The sequence below is a fragment of the Pithys albifrons genome, chromosome 8, assembly GCF_047495875.1.
Source record: "Pithys albifrons albifrons isolate INPA30051 chromosome 8, PitAlb_v1, whole genome shotgun sequence".
Lineage (NCBI taxonomy): Eukaryota > Metazoa > Chordata > Aves > Passeriformes > Thamnophilidae > Pithys > Pithys albifrons.
In genome coordinates this window covers 7,371,806-7,393,603 of record NC_092465.1, presented here as the reverse complement: position 1 = coordinate 7,393,603, position 21,798 = coordinate 7,371,806, and positions in this window count along the sequence as shown.

Below are 21,798 nucleotides of genomic sequence, written 5' to 3'. Positions count from 1 at the left end.
CCCTGCCTGCCTGAGCCCAACACTCCCAGGTATTTGCATAGGCTGGTCAGCAGTTCATTAGCACTAATGTATGTGTCGTGCACTCACACCCACTGGATTAGGTTGCTATTCAGATAAGCAAGCTGCATTTTTGCAGAGAGGGAAGGAGAATGTGCCATGTGCCAGCATTAATGAGTTAATTAAATTAGAAAAATTCCAATGCAGGAAGCTAAAATGCTTAGATGAGTAGAATATTATGGGAATTACAAGACAGCAAACACAGCACTGCTGTACCATTCTGCCTACATACCTAGATATTGAATGGCTTGGGAAAATTATATTAGAAAATATGTCAAGTCAGTCAGGAATATCTGGACAGAATAATATTCCTAATAATAGTTCTCTTTTTTCATTTTCCTGTGGAATAATTAATTTGCATATACCCCAAATTTTATACACAATCTCTAAAACTGTTTCAAATTATATTCAGAGAGTCACAAAATATGCCAAGGTGGAAGGGACCCACATGGATCATCAAATCCAACTCCTGGAACTGTACACACAGCACACAGAGTCAGCTGTGCCCTGAAAGTTGCTTTGTGACCCAAAGTCACAAAGTCAGTGTGCTCTAGTTCTGATTGAAGACTGACCAGGTCATAGACTCACACCATAGAACCATGGAATGGCTTGGGTTGGAAGGGACCTTAAAGATCCTCTCATTCCAATCCCCCCACTAGACCAGGCTGCTCAAAGTCCCATCCAGCTTGCCCTTCAACACTGCCAGGCACACACAACTTATCTGGACAACTTGTTCCAGTGCTTCACCACACTCTGAGTAAAGAATTTCTTTCTAAAATCTAACCTAAATCTCTCCGATTTGAGTTTAAAACTGCTCCCTTTTGTCCTACCCCTACCTGTCCAACATGCACCAGGCAATGATAAAGTAGCCCCAAGGCAGTGTGGGAATGGCCAGAGCCAAAGAACCTCCTCATCTTTTACCCTGCCCTGACAGGGGAGTTGGACTTGGTGATCACCAGAGGTCACTTCCAACCCTAATATTTCTTTGGTTCTTTATGATTTTAAAATAAGCACAATAACACTGTCACATGGCAATCTACAAAGAAATGGTGGGTTGACTAACCTCAGAGCCAAAAGCTGTGGATCTTTCCTGCCCTTACCTTATCCCTCAAAAGGGAATCAGTAGAGCACATAGGACAGTCTCATGCAATTTTTGGCTGGGGATCACTTGCCAGCAAAGAACAGACTCTTGGTAGAATGTTCTAGAAACACAACATTTAACATAAAGCATCTCAGCTATAAATTCCACCCTGGTTCAGACAGTTTTCAAAACACATTTATGCTTTCTTCATGCAAGATAATCTTCCATTTATTCAGCAAACTAAACAACCAGTAAAGCTTTCTATAGCACTACTCCTAGGATTTAAACAAGTTAAGATTAAGGTCTTAAATCCAGCAAACCTATCAGTGTGCTCAAAATAATACCAGAAATTTCAATACATTAGAAAATAAAGAATCTGGAATTAAAGCTGTTATTACTATGACAGCTGTCAAGATGAATTGCATGAGAAGCATTTAAAAGATTTATATCTCGGTATCTCACCAGGTTAATTAAATGGATGCATGCATTGGTTTAAGAGGATAAGGTGGGTTGCAGGGACATCAAATGAGAGGGCACGAGATTATATTCCTTCAGCATTAACAAGAATGGGTCGAACCAATATCATTTCCGTATTCTGTAATAAGCATGATTCATCCACTGTCATTTTCTGCTCTCATTTTCTTTCTGGCAAAAAAAAAAAGAGACTATGAACATTTATAGACTAACATAATAAAAGCTTTAACCTTTTCAGTGTTTTCTGTTTGGATTGGCTGTCCATTTTTATCATAGGATTTCAGGGCCATGCCTCAGGGAGGAGAAGAATCGCCAGTAAATTACACCAAAGAATGCTGGAAAGGTCAAAGGATTACCCTCCCCGTTTGCTTTTATGGGATATATGAAGCATTCATATCATGCAATAAAATTATTAAGACAAAAATGATGAAAGATAAGCAGATAGAATCATGAGTCTGTTGTCAGGACAGCATGGAAAAAAGGATATATTACAGTGTTATCATTAATAAAAAACAGATTATGACAATGGTGTTTCTGTATCCTTAGCTCCTGCACTGAAATCAAATCCTTCAGAACACTGTAAGACCTGTAACCAAGAGAGAGATCCAAGCAAGACTGAAGCTATTCAGGCTGAATAAAACACTAAACCCAAAGCTCCCATTTCTTGGATCAGTTTCTAACCACTCATTATTATACATTACTCGTTATTGTATATTAATTATTACTATAAATTATATGATCTAGGTTACTATGTGGTAAATATGGATTCCTTTAGCCACAGAGCCTCTTTCAGCAATGTTTTACTGTCTAGGCTGTGAACCTGCAAAAGGAATGCTCTAAACACAGCAACAGCAGCTGCCTCTGGGGGCATCAACACACATTTGTCTCCCTTGGGAACCACAGCCAAGCTTTGGTCAGAAACAGGCAGTTCCAGGCACCTGCAGAAGCTGAACTCCAGAACCTGAGAAAATGTCACTGTTACTGTTCACAGACCTAAAGGGTTATGTGAGGATTTTGATGTTCAGAAACAAACATCCAGTTTATATCCTAATAAAAGACTTCTCTGGAATCAACTAGATGCAATTTCTGTAATTTAGTACACCATTATTAGTTAGTTGTTTCTCATAGTAAAATGGCTGGCTGACAGCAGAGATCCAATGAGCATTTCATCAAACACTGAATTACAAAGCCTCCTCAAAGGCAGTGGCATCCCGCTCATCTAAGATGTTCCAACATTCAGAAAAATATATGCAATTAAATCCAGCATCTGAATCAGTCTGACAGACAGCTCACTGGAGGAAAGAATTTAAAATACACAGGGAAGTTTTCTACACTTTTCCTCAGTTTGATTTGTGTTTGCTTCTCATTTTTTGTTTCATTGGTATAAATAAAGGCACTACTCAAGAAAGTCCAAGAATTTCAGACCTGTATGTAAGACCTGTATCAGGGTTGCCGTTGCCAGCAATGGTGGGTTGCCAATTTGGTTTTTGAAACTAGAACCAGGAGCTTGTGAAATGTGCCTAAAGATCCCTTCTTCTCTGAGACAGATGCATTTCAGTCAGCAACTCTTTTGCCTGCCCATCTGTTGTAATCAGAGTCCAGAGGGACCACTAAAAATCATTGGTTCATTGTGCACACTCCACCCCTCCCACCTGCACAGCCAAGAGGGATCATGTCTGCACTGGTCACGGGATGGCTCTGTGATCTGAACACACACTGTCAGGCACCAGAGACTGAACAGACTTGGGAGCTTTTTCTCACTGTCACCTCACTTTTTTCTCATTCACTCATTTGGCAGTCTGTGCACAATAAAATATTTTTCTACAAACATTTACTAACAGTACATTTTGGTGAATGAAAGCAGTTTTGTGAGATGAAGTGTCCCAAATGACTGCAACTCAGTTTGGTCCTCCTTGGCAGCAGAGATGAAAGGAATGAAAGATCACTTATTTACTGATGTTTTCCAGCTCATGGATATGAGGAGTTATTAAAACATCTCAATATAGTGATAGTGTTCAGACATCTGGTTTAGTCCACAGAGCACTGGGCAACTCTTTAATATGTTCACATGGTTCAAAGGAAAACTCACAACAGAAAAAACTGTAAAAATGTTTCCTGAGTTACTAGTAACATCTTCAGCATCCAGCTCTGTGCATCCTCCTTAGATAACCAAAGTCTTTTGCATCAGAGGGAATATTTCAAAGTCTAGGCTGCAGAATTTGTTCCTAATGAATCTGGGTCTTTATGGGTTGTAACATGAGGTCTTATATTTCATCCTGCTGTACAGACACTCCTGGTGGGCCAGGGGTTATCCTGAAATTACAAGCAATAACCTCACAATGAAGGTATTAGCTCAATAACAACCCAGAAAAGAAGCTTAATCAAGCTCATAATCCCTTTCTGTCCTGTGAAAAATAAGGGAAGATAAGGTACAGAGAAATATATGTCATGCCTCCATGACCTGGGAAGAGGGCAGCTGAGGAAGGGCTCAACTCATCTACATGGTGTGAGAATAGCTCCTCCAGTCCACCACAACTAAAGCCCACCCTGGGCAAGAACAAGAGGGGAAAGACAGCACCGATCTCTTCCAACCAAACCAGAACTGAGCCCTTAGTTTGAAGGAACAGACCTAAGCAAGGAACAAAGCAACAACATGCAGCCTCATTAGGCTGAGCAGCTCCAGGTGCTTCCTGCACAGATCACTGTGTGTATTTTTATCAGAAAAATTCTTCATATATTGCTTATTTTACTATGCAAATGCCTTCAGAATCCTATAAATCTGTACATTTAAGCCAGCTATACCTACAGCTGCAGTTCCTTGGACTCTGTGGTCACCTCTGTTCACTGCTACAGACCAGACACATAAAGGATGTGGTACCAGGCTTGAATTTGGAGGTGCCACAACTACTTTAGCTCCTGTAGGGATGGGCACTGAAATCCTTCAGCTGGCTCCCCAGCTGTTCAGCCTTTGCAGAAGTTAGAAGTCTACTCTCATTTCAGCTGACCTAACCACCTTAGGATCAGACCCAAAGGAATTCAGCTCCAATTCCCATGCACAGTTCAGCAGTATCTGTACTTCATGCTCATGGTCACAGCAGAAAGGTGACAGGGTACAACTCAGCTCTACCACCTTCGGGTTTTTTGTGGGGGATGATCCCTATACTTCAACAAGAATACATAAAGAAAAACTCCAGGGAAATATCCTGGCCAATTTAAAATCATTTTATTCTTACAAAACAGAGTGTGTAGGACTACAGATACCAAGACAATAAAATTAAGAGGATGGATTGATTAAACTCCATCTTCAGCTTATGGCCAACAAAACTATTATAAAAACATTAAAAATGAATGATGTTCTGTCCTCATCCATATTTTCTTAGATGGTGACAGAACCCTGCACAGAGTTGCCATACCAAGCTCTTCACATCTTGTTTTCTCTGCAATTCCAGAACAATCTCATCTCAATTGTCAAATTCAGTTCTAGGCCAAAAGGACAGAGACAAACTTTAGGGAATTCAGACAACACCAGCCAAGATGATTAAAGTATTGACTCGGTGGGAAATGATTAACAAGTCCCTTCATAGCAGTTTCAGACAATGACAAAGAGGAAACTAAAAGGGAAGGAACGACCATCCCCACAAGTCTGAGGAACATATACTAACACTAGAGATAGGCAAATTGATGAGATTTATTGACAGTAGGCTGAAAAGAAATAAAGAGTGGGAAATGATGTTGAGTATCTGAAGAAATTATCTAAAGTGAAATCCAATGCAGAGAATCAAAGAAACACTTGTCATATGAAGAACTAAGGCATGTTAAAGTACTATAAAAAACACTGAAGGTGAGCATGCTGTCAGAAATGAGTGTCCAACAACCCTGGCAGGGAAGAAAAGAGCCCTCTCTGCTTTTCTTCTCAGTATCTCTCTCTATATAATGTCATGGATCATCATATTAGAGAAAATTAAAGGCCTTGCCTTAGGAAAAAAAAGTGCTACTCCATCCTTCCCCTCCATGCCATCAGCTGCCAGCAGTAGTTACTCCAGTTTCTCAGTGTGAAGACTGGCTGTCACACAGTGATTTCTAATTTTTCCATCTGCCAGAAAGGTAATAAAAATGTAAATTAAAAATCATTAGTGATTTTCCTACTTAAAAGGTTCACAGCTCTCTTATGTTTTATGTCGTTCTCTCAGTCTTTAACTCATCTGTGCTCAGTTCTACCAAGTGAAACGTCAGTGAACATACAGACTGCCATCACACAGCAATCTAACACATGGGGATTATGGATACAGAACTATCCAGAAAATGTTAGAAAGAAAAGAGCTATACCATTAAATTCTCTAGTTTCTCTCTCAAGCATCTGTCCCTTTTGAATGTGAAGTAAGAATGGTTAAACTACCATAAATGGCACAAAATAAAAACAAATAAACAAGAGAAAAAAGCACCTAATGATACGTCATAAATTCATTCCCTAAAATCTGAAAGATATTTTTGCTTGCAGTAGCAACAGTCAGGTTGGCACAGGATTATTCATCCACTTTTTTCTACAGAATTCCTATAATGCCTCATAATGGATATTATTTACCTAGATTATTTCTTGAAAGTAATTCCATGCAGATTTAGATGAAGCTTTTATGATTCTAGTTTATGAACCTCCAATCTTGTAATAACCACAGTTACTCAATATTACTATTTAGTTTGAAATTGAGCTGGGAAACAAAAGTTATAGGTGGAGAAGAAGAAAGTGTTAATACACTTGCATGTTCTAAATGGTCACCTTAGAATTTGAAAGTGCATTTTGAGACTAAATATAACCTATGAAAGTACTTTTTTTCTGCATAAAGTTTATTAAATGGGGATGGAGAGGGGAAAACCAGTGTAGAAGAAAGGAAGTGTACTTGGTTCATTTGAGCCCTAAGTGTTTGCCCATATTTTGAGCTGGAGGTTTAGGATGATTCACTAACTTCTGCTGTCTCAGTTTCTCCAATATACTATGAAGGTAATAATACATACTACATTTAAGTGCCATTTGCTGGATTAATCCTCTTTGTCAAAGAAGTGAAACTTTCCATTAGTGCTGCTGCTGTGTGTCATTACTCTTCTCTAGCTACCAGATGTGCACATCACTATAAACCCAAACAGCAGAATAATCCTCCCTTCATCCTGCACAGTGCAATGGAAGACACTTCATTTCATTCACCTCTTTGCTACTCTGTCAAAATTAATCTGATTGGAGAAATTCAACTAGAACTGATTTAAACCCAACAATGAGGTAGAAAAGATTCTGCCACCAAAAGCGGCTAGATAGGCAGCAATGAGACAGATATCCTTTCTCCCTCCACATATTTAAACCCACCTCCCACAGAGGGAAAACCAGGAAGCATTAAAGCAGCATTTTAAAAAAGAAAATTTAGAAGAGGCCCCTTTTTTGCTATAACAGTTGGGAGACTTAAGCAGGTTTCTCCTGCCTTTAGTGCTCTTCACCCCTGATTTTTAGCACTGGCTCACAATAATGTTACCTGCAGCTACTGAGGAGAAGAAAACTTCTAAATGGGACTCCAGGAAGGGGAAAACAGAAAGCCAGTTGGGGTCTTCAAGGGACTTCTCACCTAAGGGTGTGCCCAAAACCCACAAGAAGGTGTCACGACTTTCCTGTCTTCTTGATTGAGGATCTTTTGAGTTAAATCTCCACCTCTGCTTCCCTTCACACCTGGGTGAGCCCCCTCATCTGAGCTGAGAGGAGCTAAAGGGATCCAACCTCCCATTGCTGCTGGTTAATTTGGAGACCTCAGGAGGAGTCTCAGTTATGCGCCCCAGAGCTAAAAGCTCTTCAACTATGCACCAAAGCTCAGAATCCCTTTGTAACACACAGGACCCAAATGTGGAATTCAGGCAGGGAGGAGTAAGTGAAACAGGTAAATCATAACTCATGTTCACAACAGGCTGTAGCCCGTGGGTAAAAGGGAGACTTCAGTGCTTTTCTGGGGAGACAGGACCCATCAGTAAGATCAGGGCCCTGCCAGGAGCAAGGGAAAGGTCACCCAGGGTTGGTGGTGTGTGCCTTCCTCTGCACTGCCATGCTGCCTGTGCCTGTGTGCCTCACCAACAGTTCTTTGCTCAGGACTGGGCCCAAACCTATCATCTACTTGATAAATCCTTATCAATGTCTCATTATAGCTTTTTCTCATGATACAACCTTTTTCTGGTAATAAAGAAAAGCAATTCCCTTGATTAAAGACAAATTGGTAAAATATAAATGACAGAACTGGTTTCTCATGAACACTCAATAACACCATGACAGAACTGCAGCTTAAGGGAAGGAATTTAATAATTTTAGGAAAACACATAATTAAATACCAGGCAAGTCTACAGATCCTTTAGCAGAGAGACAAGGAGAATGGCCAACCTGAGGCTTGGTAGATCATGCTGCTGTTGTCTCTTCAGTTCATTTGGTGCTCTCTTTCATTTTCTTGTGCAACTCCAAAATACACATGAAGACCTTGTTCTCAAATGTTAGGGCTTTGAGACAGCAACATAACAGAGAACTGTTTAACAAAATGGTACACCAGGTTTCACTTTAATATTTTCCTTTGTAGCAGTGGATGATAAAAATCTTTAAAAATTTAGCTGAACTTTGACTAATTTCTAAGCGTTTCTCATGTGTAACTGCAAAGAGCACCCAGACCTTTTACCTGCAGCATCATACCAGGATTAGATGTATCTGATTATTAATAATTGGGATTTTAGCCTTTTGCCTCTGGATCAGTGTTTCAAACTCAGAAGAGGCTGATATTAAATAAAAGTGATTTCCATCAGCTGGCTGCTCAGTGACTCTCTGAGATATCACAAGTTGGAAGTGGACAGGTGTCTATATGATTAAAATACACTTTGCAAGCACAGTTGGCACCCTGGAATTTTCCTATTATGAATCTATAATCTGCTCCCCCCAGCTCATAAATGCAAAGTATTCAGCAACACTGAGATGTCACTTAAAAACAAGGAGGATACAGTGTTCTTTGAACCTCTGTTTCTAGAGCAGTTTTGAATCCCTGGAAAAATATTTTCATGCACTGCAAATATTATCATTCAGGCTATTAAAACTCATGAATTCTGAGTAAAATATCAACATAAAAAAATCACAAACAACAACAACAAAAAAAAAAAAACAAACCCTAGAGCCCTGTAGGTTATATCTCGAAATCTCACAGCCAGCACTAGGTATGGTGTTCACTCTAAAGAGAATACATATCCACACAGCACCATCAAAGCAGAATCACATGGCATGTCCCACATACACACCACATTAATGGAGTCAATATTCCCAGGCATCCACATAGAACTCAAGGATTTTCAGTTGCAAAAAGTGCTAAAAGGGTTTTCATGGGAGAAAGTATGCCTGACCTCAGCATGAGATGGTTTCTCTGACCAGGAATCAAAGCAATAGTTTTATGTTTGAGTAGGATTTGGGGGATGGGCAGAGAAAACAGCACAATATTTTATGGCTTTTGAATAACCAAGCCCTCAATTCAAGCTTCAAGCCTTGAATCTGTTTCTCTTTAACCCATTCTGAGGTTCTGACAGAGAATGTGTGAGAAAGTATTTTCCAGTAACTTTGCTTTCTTGTGACACCAATCCTGAACAAAGCAGTGCAGAGCCCTTCAGGCTGATGCCTCATGGCAGATGCAGCTCCGTCAAACTGTGAGACGTTCTCAGACTATCACAGAAATTTTTGTGGACTTGTCAATTATTGACATCTGTGTCAATGAAGGAGGTAAGGAAAACCTTACACAGAATCCAAAGAGGGAAGGACACTTCAGTATAAGTCAATCCCCAGCGGTTTAAATACATGTGCAAAATGTTTCACCTCTCTGAAAAGAAACATTGTTTGGTCTGGCCCAGTTCAAGATGCTGTAAGATTTATAAGAACATAAAACAATAGTTGCTAAGTTTGGCACTATTGTGCTCTAAGATAAGGACTACAGATTCACAGGAGAACAGAACCCTCATATAAACATGGAAACACAACAGAGATGAGATTAAATTAGGTGAAGAATAAAATAACCTTAATTTTGTGAAAAAGAGAGATGAACCACATAAAAAACCTAAGATTGTCTAAAGTTTTCTAATGGTCTTACTAGGAAAGTCCTAACAGAAATTCTGTCCTACCAGGAACAACTACTTAAACTGGATTTCTTGGCCACTAATTTCCTCTGCAAGTGGCAACTGAAAAACAGGGACAAAACTACAGTAGGCAACTGTCTTCATTTCCCCCTCCAGCCTCCAACTCAAATGCCTTAAAATGAGTCTGTTTTTTACATACATTTCAGCAGGAATGGTTAAAAGGAAGAGGAAGAATAGGAATGTGTGCAAGCAAAGCAAGTATTCATGGGCCCGTTTGTAACACGTTTCTGTCACAGTGTCTAGAACAGCTATAACCTGCTCAAACTGAACCACAAAGCCCAAAAGTTAAAAACTGAAGATAGCCACTGTTAACAAATTGCAGATGCATGAGACACGTCCAGAAAGACCTCACAAATCAGCAATGAGGAAGAGAGCAAATCATGCAGAAACTATTTAATCAATGAGTAAAGACAATTATAACATCTGTTAATCTTTTGTGTAGGTTATAATTAGATGCTGCGGAGGAGTAGCCTTTGAGGGGGAGGCAGGGAATCCTTTAACATCTGCTAGAAGGGCAAACACTGTGCAATAAATGAGTTTAAATGCAATCAGCAAAATGAGAGCTGAGCAGAGTTCACAAAAGGCCTGTATAAAAGATTGGGGATAACAAAATATTTTGCCAAAGGTCAACTCCTGCAGCACTAGAGCCTGAATAATGACTGCTAGTTTAGAGGCCACAGGAAAAACAAACTTGATTGTACCTCTGAAAAACAATTCTTTTCTCATTTGTGTCATTATAGCAAAAGCACATGCTGCTGCTGTATATCACGTCAGTTTAATGACTTATTAGGGCTCTATCTATCAACCTTAAACAATTTAGAATAAACAGGTAGATATGATATATTTTAAATACCAGAATTCAGCCTAATTAGACTGATACAGAACTGTGTGGCACTGTAAAAGTGATTTGATTCTGATTTTAAATAATTAATCATTCAGCAGCTTCTAAAAGATCTAATTATTTACTCATTTTGCCCTTGAAAACAACCATATGCTTTAAACATCCTCACTGAAGATGTGAGTTCAGGAGGGAGTTATTTTATCCAGTTTAACACAGCCCTCTACTGGCAAAATAACCCCCCAAAATCTTATCATTCTGTACCATTTTTCCAGATCATTTCAGAGCAGCAGAAAAGATCCAACATTTTACAGAAGATACACCAAATCTTAGGAGATAGAGTAGAGTAGAGCTTTAGGAATTTGCATAAATTAAGTCATCACTAGAATTCCCTTGACAACAGCACTACTTCCTTTTACCCACCAGATGCAGCTCTGGCCATCAACAGAGCACTGAAGGAACAAGCCAAGTGCTCATATCTAGAGAACTAAGTAATTTCAGAACAAATGCAATCCTTTTACATGTGTCAGATTGTGCAGTATTCCTCAAGGAGTGCCACTGATTCCCAACAGGATTGATTCTCACATGTGATTTCAGTTTGCACAGTTGGGTAATGCTCAGTGTAGGTGAAACAAGCCTGATAGAGTCCAGCTGCAAAAAGAATACAGTTTGAAATACAAATGCAAATACCATCAAAAGCAACTTCACTGCAAAAGAATTCCAGCTTGCTTCTTTTCTCCACCTCTACTGAAAATCCACAGTGGTGATTCAACACAGCTTCAATCAAAGTGAAGCGGACAATGAAATTCGCCTCTGTTGTTGCATGTGGTAATTAACTCTTCCTATTTGCATTATGTCTGAGCAGCAAAGAAACAAAAGGATATGGTAAACTATTGAATTTAACAATTTAAATAGCAATGAATTATAATAATCAATTAGCCCTGTCAAAGAAAATAATTTGTGACATGCATTTGATTCTGTCCAGACCTATTGTGTGCACACACTATCCAAGGCTGCTTTGGCTCTGGAAAACAAATAGTGTTGTCCTGTGGAAAGCTTACCAAACATGCAGTTCAACAATAGCATTTGTTCTTGCTGTGTGTCAATACTAATAAACCATATTTCAGCAACAAAATTTTTATCCATTGCTTTATAACCCAACCTGCTTTTCAGGGTCTGCATCATTCACAGCCCATAGACACTGTTAGTGCCTGTTTCCAGAAGTCATTGCTGCTGTGCAAACCACCTTTTTCCGATTCACCTGAATGCCAGGCAATGGAAGCATAAAAGATTTCCCACTGTTTTTCACATAACAGCTATCTAATTTTTCATCCTGAAACCATCATGACTAATTTATGTAACCATCAGGGAATACCTAATGTAATTCAGGTTTCTGCATGCTGCACAAGGAGCATTAGTAGACAGTACAGAACAGAGTGTTACAAGTGTTAATGCCTCATGTTCTATTTAAACTGTACATTTATCCTGTTTGAGTAATAAACCTGCATATTACATGCTTTAACTTCTGAAGGTGTTCTGGCAGGTTTGGCATAGATTTTTCTGCAGTATAACTGCAATCCTGCCAGGAGCTGAGCACGTGCAGAACCACATATGAGCTCAGAGCATCGCACGGCATCAGGCCCTGCCTGGGCTGGGCTAAGCTCCTCAGCCCACTGAGCTTCCCTTTGGCACCTTTGTTCTGGGCCTTTTATCCCAACCTCAGTCCCACTTGTCAGATGATGACAGCTTGGAGTCTGCACTTATTCCGTTTCTTTTCAGATAGTGAGAGAGCCAAAGAATTAACATTCTGTTGGCAATTGTCCCTTTTAATACCATCCCAGAATGTTATCAGATTATAGGCTGTATCCTTGGACAGACTTCTCAGACCCAGGGAAAATCCAGTCAGGGAATCCCTCTGCTGAAAAGTGAGCTCACTCTAGAGTCTAATTTACTACATTGGTATATAAGAAAGAAAATGTAAATGTGGGAAGGGAAATTCAAAACAGGAAAATGAAAATTGGATGCCCACAAGCTCATCAGGTTTTGAGAGTCTGCTTGTTTTTAAGGTAATGAGCTGAAGATTAGTTCTTGACTGAAGTGAACTTGTCCCCTACTGCTTTATATTTATTAGAGCAAAATTTCTACTTTTCTAAATCTAAGCCTCTAAACACTTACACACAATTCATGTACAAGAACAATACCACAGAAGTCCATGAATTTTTCTAAAAAAGCAGTAAAATTCACAGTTTTCAGATTAGTATTTGCACTTATAAATAACCCAAGGAAGAAAGATAAGTGGGACTTGAGCATTTTTTAATCTCACTTTGTTCTATATATTTTTAAGATTTCATAGGCATTTGCCAATGATACCTGAATACTTTGCAAGGGAAAATTATCAGTTCACAACAGATGATCATCATTATTGGCCACAAGGTGACAGAGGGAAGGAAAGGCTGCTCACTGGAGTCAGTGTGACAGGGATCAAACCAACCAATGCTAAACCCCTTCCATCACTCCAATGAGAACTTCGATCACAACTCTCTTTTCTTCACTCTCGCATTCAGTGAAAGTTTCCAAGCTACAAAAAAGTCTTTTGAAGACTGTAAAACTTTTTGTTGGAAAAAAGAAGGATGAACATCTAAGAAATAAAAAATATGCTCTTATTTGAGCACTTAATTAAAATCCCAAAAGCCTTTGTCCCTCACATGGCATCAGTGTGGAGTTAAATTTAGGTTGGTTCCTGCACCCCCAGGAGAACAGACTTCAGTTGCAAAGACAGAAAAACAGTGCCTAAGTTGCACAGTATTCTGACATGCCAAGCCACATTATAACATCAAAAGAGAAAAGATGAGCAAGTTCTGATCTGCTGAAAAAATAGTGTCACTTGAGAGGGGCATTTGAAGTTGTAGCCACTCCAACTTTAATAGGCAGCCCCAAAAACCTGTTGCCATGTGGGATTGAGAGGCCTTGCAAACAAAGTCAGTAACCAGCAAAGCAAACCAAAAATCAATAGTGCTGATAATTCAGGAGGAATCCTCCAGTTTCTACTTGATTGATTTGCACTGACTTACCCTCATATACTTGCCAATCATACTTTTCTAATTTCAGTCTTCAGAAATGTGCTTTGTCTTCACAAAGACAGATCATTAAATAGAGGTAAACAGTAATAAAAGAGTTCCTCATACACAGTGCTGTGATCAGGTTACCCCCGGAAAAACCACTACAACTGAAATTGCAGTAATTTAGAATGGGCTCCTGGTGAAGGATTGAAATGAGAAATAAGAGACCTGGGGTTTGTTACCAGCTTTTGAAGTGGCTCGACAAAGTTTTAATAAACCACATCTATGGCCAGTTTACTCCGCTGTAAAATGGGAATAATTCCATGGCAATTGCAGATAGTTGTCCTGAAAATTAGTTAATCTGTGGTTAGAAACAGTTGTGTCCCACAAACAGCAGACAGTGCAGAAACAGTATTTCCACAGCAGTTATCAGTGTGCCAGTGTTTCTGCCCTGATGTTTCAGGATTTGTTGGATTTCTAACATAAACACTGAGAACAGAAATTACTGTTTCTCACATAATTGACAACTCATTTTGTCCAAAAGGCATCAGATTTCAAAGCACTGTATGATTATTTCCTTTAAACTTATACACCTTCAGAACTTGAACGAGGTCTAAAAGTGAAAAATAGTCAAGTTTTGTTTTTAGTCAATGTCTGCATAAGAATTAAAACAATTTTTAAGGAAACCGTACTAAGAAATTTACATTAAAATTTCAAATTAATTTTGAATATTCAAATAAATCTCATTAAATGATAAAAGTACACTCTTAAGATAGCCCAGGTTTTGTTCAGTTAATGACAGCCCTTGTGAGACTTTAAGAATCTTAAAGTTTCATCACTTAATTTAAGAGAGAGCCACTTCAGTGTAATCTCATACAAACAAAAGCCAGAATGAACCACAGTCAGATGCGCAGCTGTAATTACTCCTAACAACTACATACTTGCCGCTCTTTTAATTAAAGCAAAACTACAAATAGCAATGCTGACACACTCCTAGAGAAAATAAGCTTCACAGAGATGATAAAAACACCAAAACAGCAAAAGTCTTACTTGCAGCAGTTCAGTCAAAACATGCCAGCCCTGGAGAACTCAGAACCGTAAGAAGTCTTTGCAGCCCAGAAATTCTCTTGAGTTTATCCAGTGTTTATTTACCAAGCTTTAAAAGTCTGTGGTTAGAAGAACAGAGTTAGCTTTCTACACCCTCCACAGCACTAAAGTCCTTCAGTAACAGCAGACACGAAGTTTGCTGATAGTTGGGTTTGCTGCTGCTCTGTAGCTGCTCAGTACTTGTAAATACAAGCTCTGTGGACAAAGTCCCAAATGACATCACAGGCAGCTGCTTATTGTTGAGTCTTTATTAACTGACTGTCAAAAAAGAAAAGCAAGGAGAGAAAAGCCCAAACTATCTTCCCTGCAGCACAATTTGCATCTTAGTAGGAGTTGCAGTGCTAAACATATAAATACTTCTGTTTACCCAACTGATGTTTTCTTAGAATGAATAAACACTATTTGCAGGAAAAGCAAAAAAGTAAGAAAAACTTAAACAGCTTCACCATGCAAAGAGCTCAGAGAAAAAGAAAAAAAAATACCAGCGGTGACTTTTTCAGAATTTATCACTGAATTCTCCTAATTCTTTTGTCTATTTAAAAATATCTAACTAGGTGTGCAAAACCTGCATGGATTTTAAAGCCCAGAGCAGATCACTTCAGAACACTGAAATGAAAGTTTCAACTCATTCCTAATTTTAAAAGTAACAGAATTACAAACTATGATCTCTGCAAGATTTAAGACCAGCTCAGCTTTGGTTACAAAATGTTTTGAAGAAAACTCTCCTAATTTCCAAAGATGAACTTGCAAACAAGAAACAGCATCACACACTAGATGCTAAGGGCATAAATACTGACCTTTCCTTCTCAGAGGAAGAAGTCCAAGTCTAAGCAGCACTTTGGAGCTGAAAACACACTCAATTCCCACCAAGGCACGGGATACTCACTTGAGAACTAGTCCAGACACTAATCGGAATCTCTGTCACTGAGAGTTCCTGTCGAAAGGGAGGGGCTGGGACTCTGTGCCTTGATTTCTCAGAAGTCAGTCCTTTCAAGTCAGAACTTCAAATGCTGGAGGAGCACCACCAAGGCTTGGGACAGACTGAGCCCTGTTATCTGTGCACGTTTCCACACGAAGAGGTTCAATATTGGAAACACCTGGCCACTCACATCTAAACACCCGAGCCTGCATGTTCCACAAACAACAAAACAACTGAAACTTGAACTCAGTGATGAGCTGCAGCCAAGTTTTCCCTGTGTTTTTAATTGCTACACATAAAAGCATCAACTCAAATTCTGTCTGTATTTATAGGGAGAAAAACCAATCTTAGGTCAGATCCTCAGCTGCTGTAAATCAGGCTAGATGCAATTACACACCTGAACAAGAGCAGTCAGCACCAGCTGAAATCTTGCTTTTCCCTGCAAGAGTGCCATTAAAAACATTTGTGGGACCTTAGTGCTAGAGTGCCTGATTTTCACAGTGCTTGCCCTGAGTTGCAGCAATACCCTGATGACAGTGTCACTGAGCTCTCTGGAACTGTTCAGAGAGGCAGTTACTACCTCTGCCACTTGCTGCCTTTAAGATACAGGTTTGTACTTTTGATGGAGGTCTGTTATAAATCCCCTACTTTTATTCCTGTGGCTAATCAGCCTGTAGCACACAAGAAACACTGTGGAACTATGAGATATATTTACTGCCCTGCCTCAAACATACAGGGTTGTTTTCCTCTTCCATTGGACTCAGCAAGGTTTTATATCTTGCTCATTAAGAGCTTACTAGTTTGATCCAGGAAAACTTCAAAATACTTTGAAGATGAAGTGGGCTATGGGACTAATAAACACTAACATATAGTATTAAATAACAGGAATTTCAAACCATCCAGCTTTAGTTCCAGCTTCACAAGTGCCATCTAAGCAACCAAGAACAAGGCCATGTGCTTACATACACAGCTCCACAAGGCTTCACCTCATTCCAGCAAGAACAAGCCCAGAAGATCAGCAGAAGAGTTAGATTTTATTTAAACCTGATGCAGATTTACTGTGTGCTTCCTCAGACTAAGGATAAGACTCATTTTTTCACCTGCAATTAGAAGTATTTATAAAATTGGAAAACACCAGCTATGCTGAAGCTCTGTGGATAAGAAAACTGGCTTTGTCCAAGACACTAATGCAGACACACACATGTAGAAGAAAGGAAGAACACAGAGTCATAAAATAAGGAAGTTGCTGTTTTAATTGAAAAAGTCAAGTGTTTAATAAAATAATAAAGGACACACCTTAATTAAAACTGCAGTCTGCTCCCAGGAAGAATTCCTATTATTCAGGAAAATTTAGCAGCTACTAAACCTTCTAAAGAATGTTAATGCATTTTCAGGCTAAACACCCCTGAGTGACCAGGATCAGGATAGCAGATGTACCATTCACATTTCTGTGGCCAGGCAGCACTGCAGAGGCAGTGACTTCAGTTGCCTGAAAGCAATTTTTTGGAGATTTCCATCTAAGTTCTATCTCAATCTTTTTCAGAACTGGTGGTTAGTCTAGAAATAAGTGTGAAATGAAGCAAATATTGAGATTTGTGTGTTTGACCAGCAAGTTATTCTTCCCAAGAGGAGAACTGCCATGTGGGTGTTTGACCAATTCTGCATTCTTCAAATTACAGCCCTTATTAAGGGAGTGGCCATTAGATCACCCTGTCAGTGCACTTATCCATCTAATTTCTATTCTAAGTCATCATAATATATAGCTGCTGGCTGTGCAGATACAGCTTATTTTTGGCAGGAATGTCATGGATTTTGTTAGAACAAAATTAACTACAGAATTCAGTCCTTGACTAGCTACAGGTTGAGTGGAAAGATAAAGAAGCTGAAGACACGAGCTGCAGTAGTGGCTCCTGAGCTGATGTGAACTGATTCGTGTATCCAAGGGAATAATTTAGCTTCACACTGCCTCATTTTGGATGAGCAAACAAGTAAGATGAGACATAACAACATGATCTAGGTATATACAGATAATAGTAAAGCTTGTCAATTAACCTCTTGCAGTGTAGCCAGGATCTGCAAAAACCCCAAGGTCTCATACTAAGACAAAATCCATACTATCTTCAGGTTCACTGTCCACATTTGCTTTTAGTTTGTTATTAATTTGAAAATTCTTCCTCATTGAAGGAGCCAAAATAAGGATCTGATCTTCCCAGCAAATGCAGTAAGTGGATGGAATCGAGCCATCTGAAGTGCACAACTTTTCCTGAAGCTCTTCAGAAGTCCCTGCAGTTCTAATGTGCTTGTTCACTTCTTACAAGAGCAGAAAATGGCTCAGACCAGGTGCCTCCAGGTCCACTCTCTCATTACAGACTCATAAAGCTGTGGCAGGAGGTGATCAGCCTCACAGCCCTACCCGTCAAGAGGGAGGTGATAAGAGCCAAGAGTATTTTGCCTGAGGGATGTCCAACTGTGCTGCCAGTCCAGTGTGGTTCAGGACAGCTTCAGACAGAGATGCCACAGGCCAGGTAAAAGCCTCCTTTTACCCTCTGATACTGCTCCTGGGGCAAGGAGAGACAAGCTGACACACTGAAGAGCAGTTTAGTCTAGAAGGACAAAATTACAGGGCATTAAAATCCCAACGGATTGTAATATAATATAACATAAAATCCTAAACAGTTCCAATTTTATCCCACAGTAAATACTAAGATTACTGGAGGGCAAGATTTAAAAACAGTAAAATAAATTGTAGGCTACAGAATTTGCCCTCCTTGGAGTTCCACATGGTTGGAAGTCTTGAGCTGGTTCCTAAAATACCATGGAAATTTCTCCTGAATGACACCGGGGTACTGAAGAGCGAAATGTCTTTCGAAAATGACTATTATTCTCAGTCTTACCAACACAATTAAGCTTGTCTTACAGAACATTTACCTAAAAGCATGTGAAATCATCACAAGTAACACAGTAACACTTTTTTGGGACAACTGGCAGAGAAGATAAAACTGAACCAAGTTGAAATATGTGGAGAGAATGAAAGGCAGTGTGTGGGGGCAGCGTATGATCCTCCTCAGACACTGTCAACAACATGCCTCCAGTTGAAGCATTTTGATTGGACTGGTAAGATTTTGGTCAGAAAGACAGATTGGTTTTTAACCTTATTATGGGATTTTTCAAGGTTTTTTACTTCCCCTGCATGTCAGTAGAGAAAAGATGTTTAGCAAAGGCAGGTTTTTACCACCGGAACAAATAGCTCTCTTCTCTGTCACATTTATGAATTTAGGCTTCGGAGAAAGCTGTAAATGATGTATAACAATAATAAGTGCTTTCTGATCAGCTATTGTGCTACATACAGGGTCAGTCTGGTTTGTCCCTTCCAGTTGTGCTCTCAGTGCCTGGCACTGCCATGCTCCCCTACCAGACAGCTTCCTGTGGTGACCTGTGTGCTCCCCATACCTGTCACTCCAGCAGCTAAAAATATTATATTCTGCCTTTTGGAAAAGGACCTTTATACAGAAACATTTACTCACATCCTACACTATGGAAATCCTGTCCTTAAGCATCAGAATGAAGCCTGGACACCCTATTCTGACATCTAAGAATAAGAAAGGTTAAATATGAAATGTTTAATCCAGTCTTTTCAGATGAGCTGAGAACTAAAATGAGCATATACGATTGTTCCTGCCATAGCAGTGATTTGCGATCAATTTCTAAATCTTTTTCAGTTCCATAATTTTTGCTTCAGTAGAATTCTATGAAAAGCACTCATTGGAGAAAATTGATGGGATGTCTTTAAAGGACATTGGCTTTCACTACAAATTGCCTCATTGTAAAATACAATATTAAGCAAATCATAAAAAGTTTGGGTTGCATGTTGCCACTTGAAACTTGAAGAGGTAGGTAGAAGCTGGATTTTTGACTTACAAGAGAACTAAGAAATAGTATAGATGTTATTACAAAATTTAAGTACGTAGGACTGGCTGTCATTAGGTCTATGAGTTAAGCCATTATTCCTTCTTTGCCTTTGCTGTTGTTTCTGGAACCAAGCAGTTGATTCAGCCACCATTGACCTTATCCAGAATTAATTGAAATCAATGGCATTAGTGGATTCTGAAGCAGGACAAAACCAATGCATGCCCAAGGGTTTTGTATATCCTCAATCACACAAGTAAGCCTCTGCAAATTTAGATTCCAGTGGATCCAATCATTAAATCAGTTATGCAGTGTTTAACTTCACATATGGACAGTTGTCCCCTGCAGGATATTGAAAGCAATGCCTGTTAAGAGGAGCAGGCTATTTCCATAATCTATTTGTGATAAAAGCATGCATTTGTACAGGTGTCAGTGTTCCAGCAGGGCTGGCACCTGATGAGAAGGCTGCTTAATTTGCACTCTCCTCCTGCCTCCTCGGCCATGTCTCTGTGTGGCAGGCAGCAGAGGTACCAGCTTGTGCAACACACATTCCTCTGGTGCAAGCATCTGGCTTCTTGGCAGCCAAGTCATGACAGGTTCTGTGGCAGCTGGGATGGCTTCATGCTCTTTCAGATGGTTAAATAGTCTTGGTTTTCAGCCTAGCTGTTTGTTTTCCTGCTGCACTCCTGGATGAAAGCCCACTCACCCTTTTAATCAATGAACTGGCCAATGGGTTGGAGTAATCAGTGACATTTCTGTACATGTCAGAGCACAGATTCTTGCCCAGAGGCTCCCAACTCTGCAGGCCTGTGCTCTGGACTCGGTGCTTTACCTTGTTCTGCTCTGTCCTGACACCTTTACACACCAAAGAAAGGGTCATCTTCCCAAACCGAGTGCAAGCACTAGAATAGCTTTCTTCAACCCCCAGTCATGGGATTTCACAAATTTCACAGCTCCTCCTTCATTCCAGGAGATGGTACTCAGATCAAACAGAGCCAATAAGGAACACAATTTATTTATTTCAGATGGCTTCATAAACTGTCCTCCCATGTGCATACACCAGATGGAGATAAGAATCTGACTGGAAGCTTTAGCCTTACATTGTGCAGCACAGAGGTAACTGCACATCAAATTATTAAGAGAAAAGCATTCTTCAGAGAAGATTACATAAATCTGAAATAAATTTTATTTAAATTTGCTTTTAAACATATTATGCAAATCTACAATATAACAAGGAGTTCCAAGTAGCTCCCTTGAACAAATGAGCTCATGGCACTACTAACTCCAAATTTGATAAGGAAGTATTAAAAAGGAGTTCTCACAGGAATACTACAAAGATCAAAAGCTGTCATCTGCCTCTCACCCATTTGTAAACCATGTCCAGCTTTTCAGTGTGCCTCCTCCTTTTCCCCCTATGTATTGCTGCTCATGGGGAAAAGATAAGCAATGAACTCACTTGGAAAGGCTACATTTTCCCTTGCCAGGCCTTTACTCTTTGCTCTTGCCACATGAAGCTTTTTTGCTGGGGTGCAGCTACTGCTATTTTTACATTTGCCAGAATAGAGAAACTGCACAAGCAGGCCAATTGCTGCCCTTTCTGCAGAGGGCTTGAGGAGGGAACAAACCTTCCCTGCCAGCTACCTTCCCAGGCTCCACTGATGCCTTGGTGAGGACCTAGGAGCAACCTGAGCAGTCCTATCATCCACCCTTTGCCAAAGCACACATGTATCCTATTGGTTCCCACATGGAACTCTGGCCACTGGCCAAAGTGACACCTGAGGAAACAAAACATGTGCCACCCTGATGGTGGTTCCAGCCACTGCAGGTCACACGTACCCAGAGTGACCAGAACTGGCTCTCAGCACCATCCTTTCCCAAAGGATGTAAGAAAACAACAACCCAAACCAGTCTGAGATCTGTTTCATATCATTTGAAGTTCTCTCTGGGTCTTTCCATTCCATTTTCAAGGCAGGAAGGGTAAGAACCACTCCCAGCATATGACTTATTAAATTAAGAGCTGCAACAACATGCCTTGTTTTAATACCATGTAATTCCATAATGTGACATACAATATGAGGTGATAAAAAGACTCATTTTACTGAATGACTATTATCAACAGTAGTCTATCTGAAGTGCATTGCCAGTATTCTGGTCTCTCAAATCCACAGAAATTTGATCC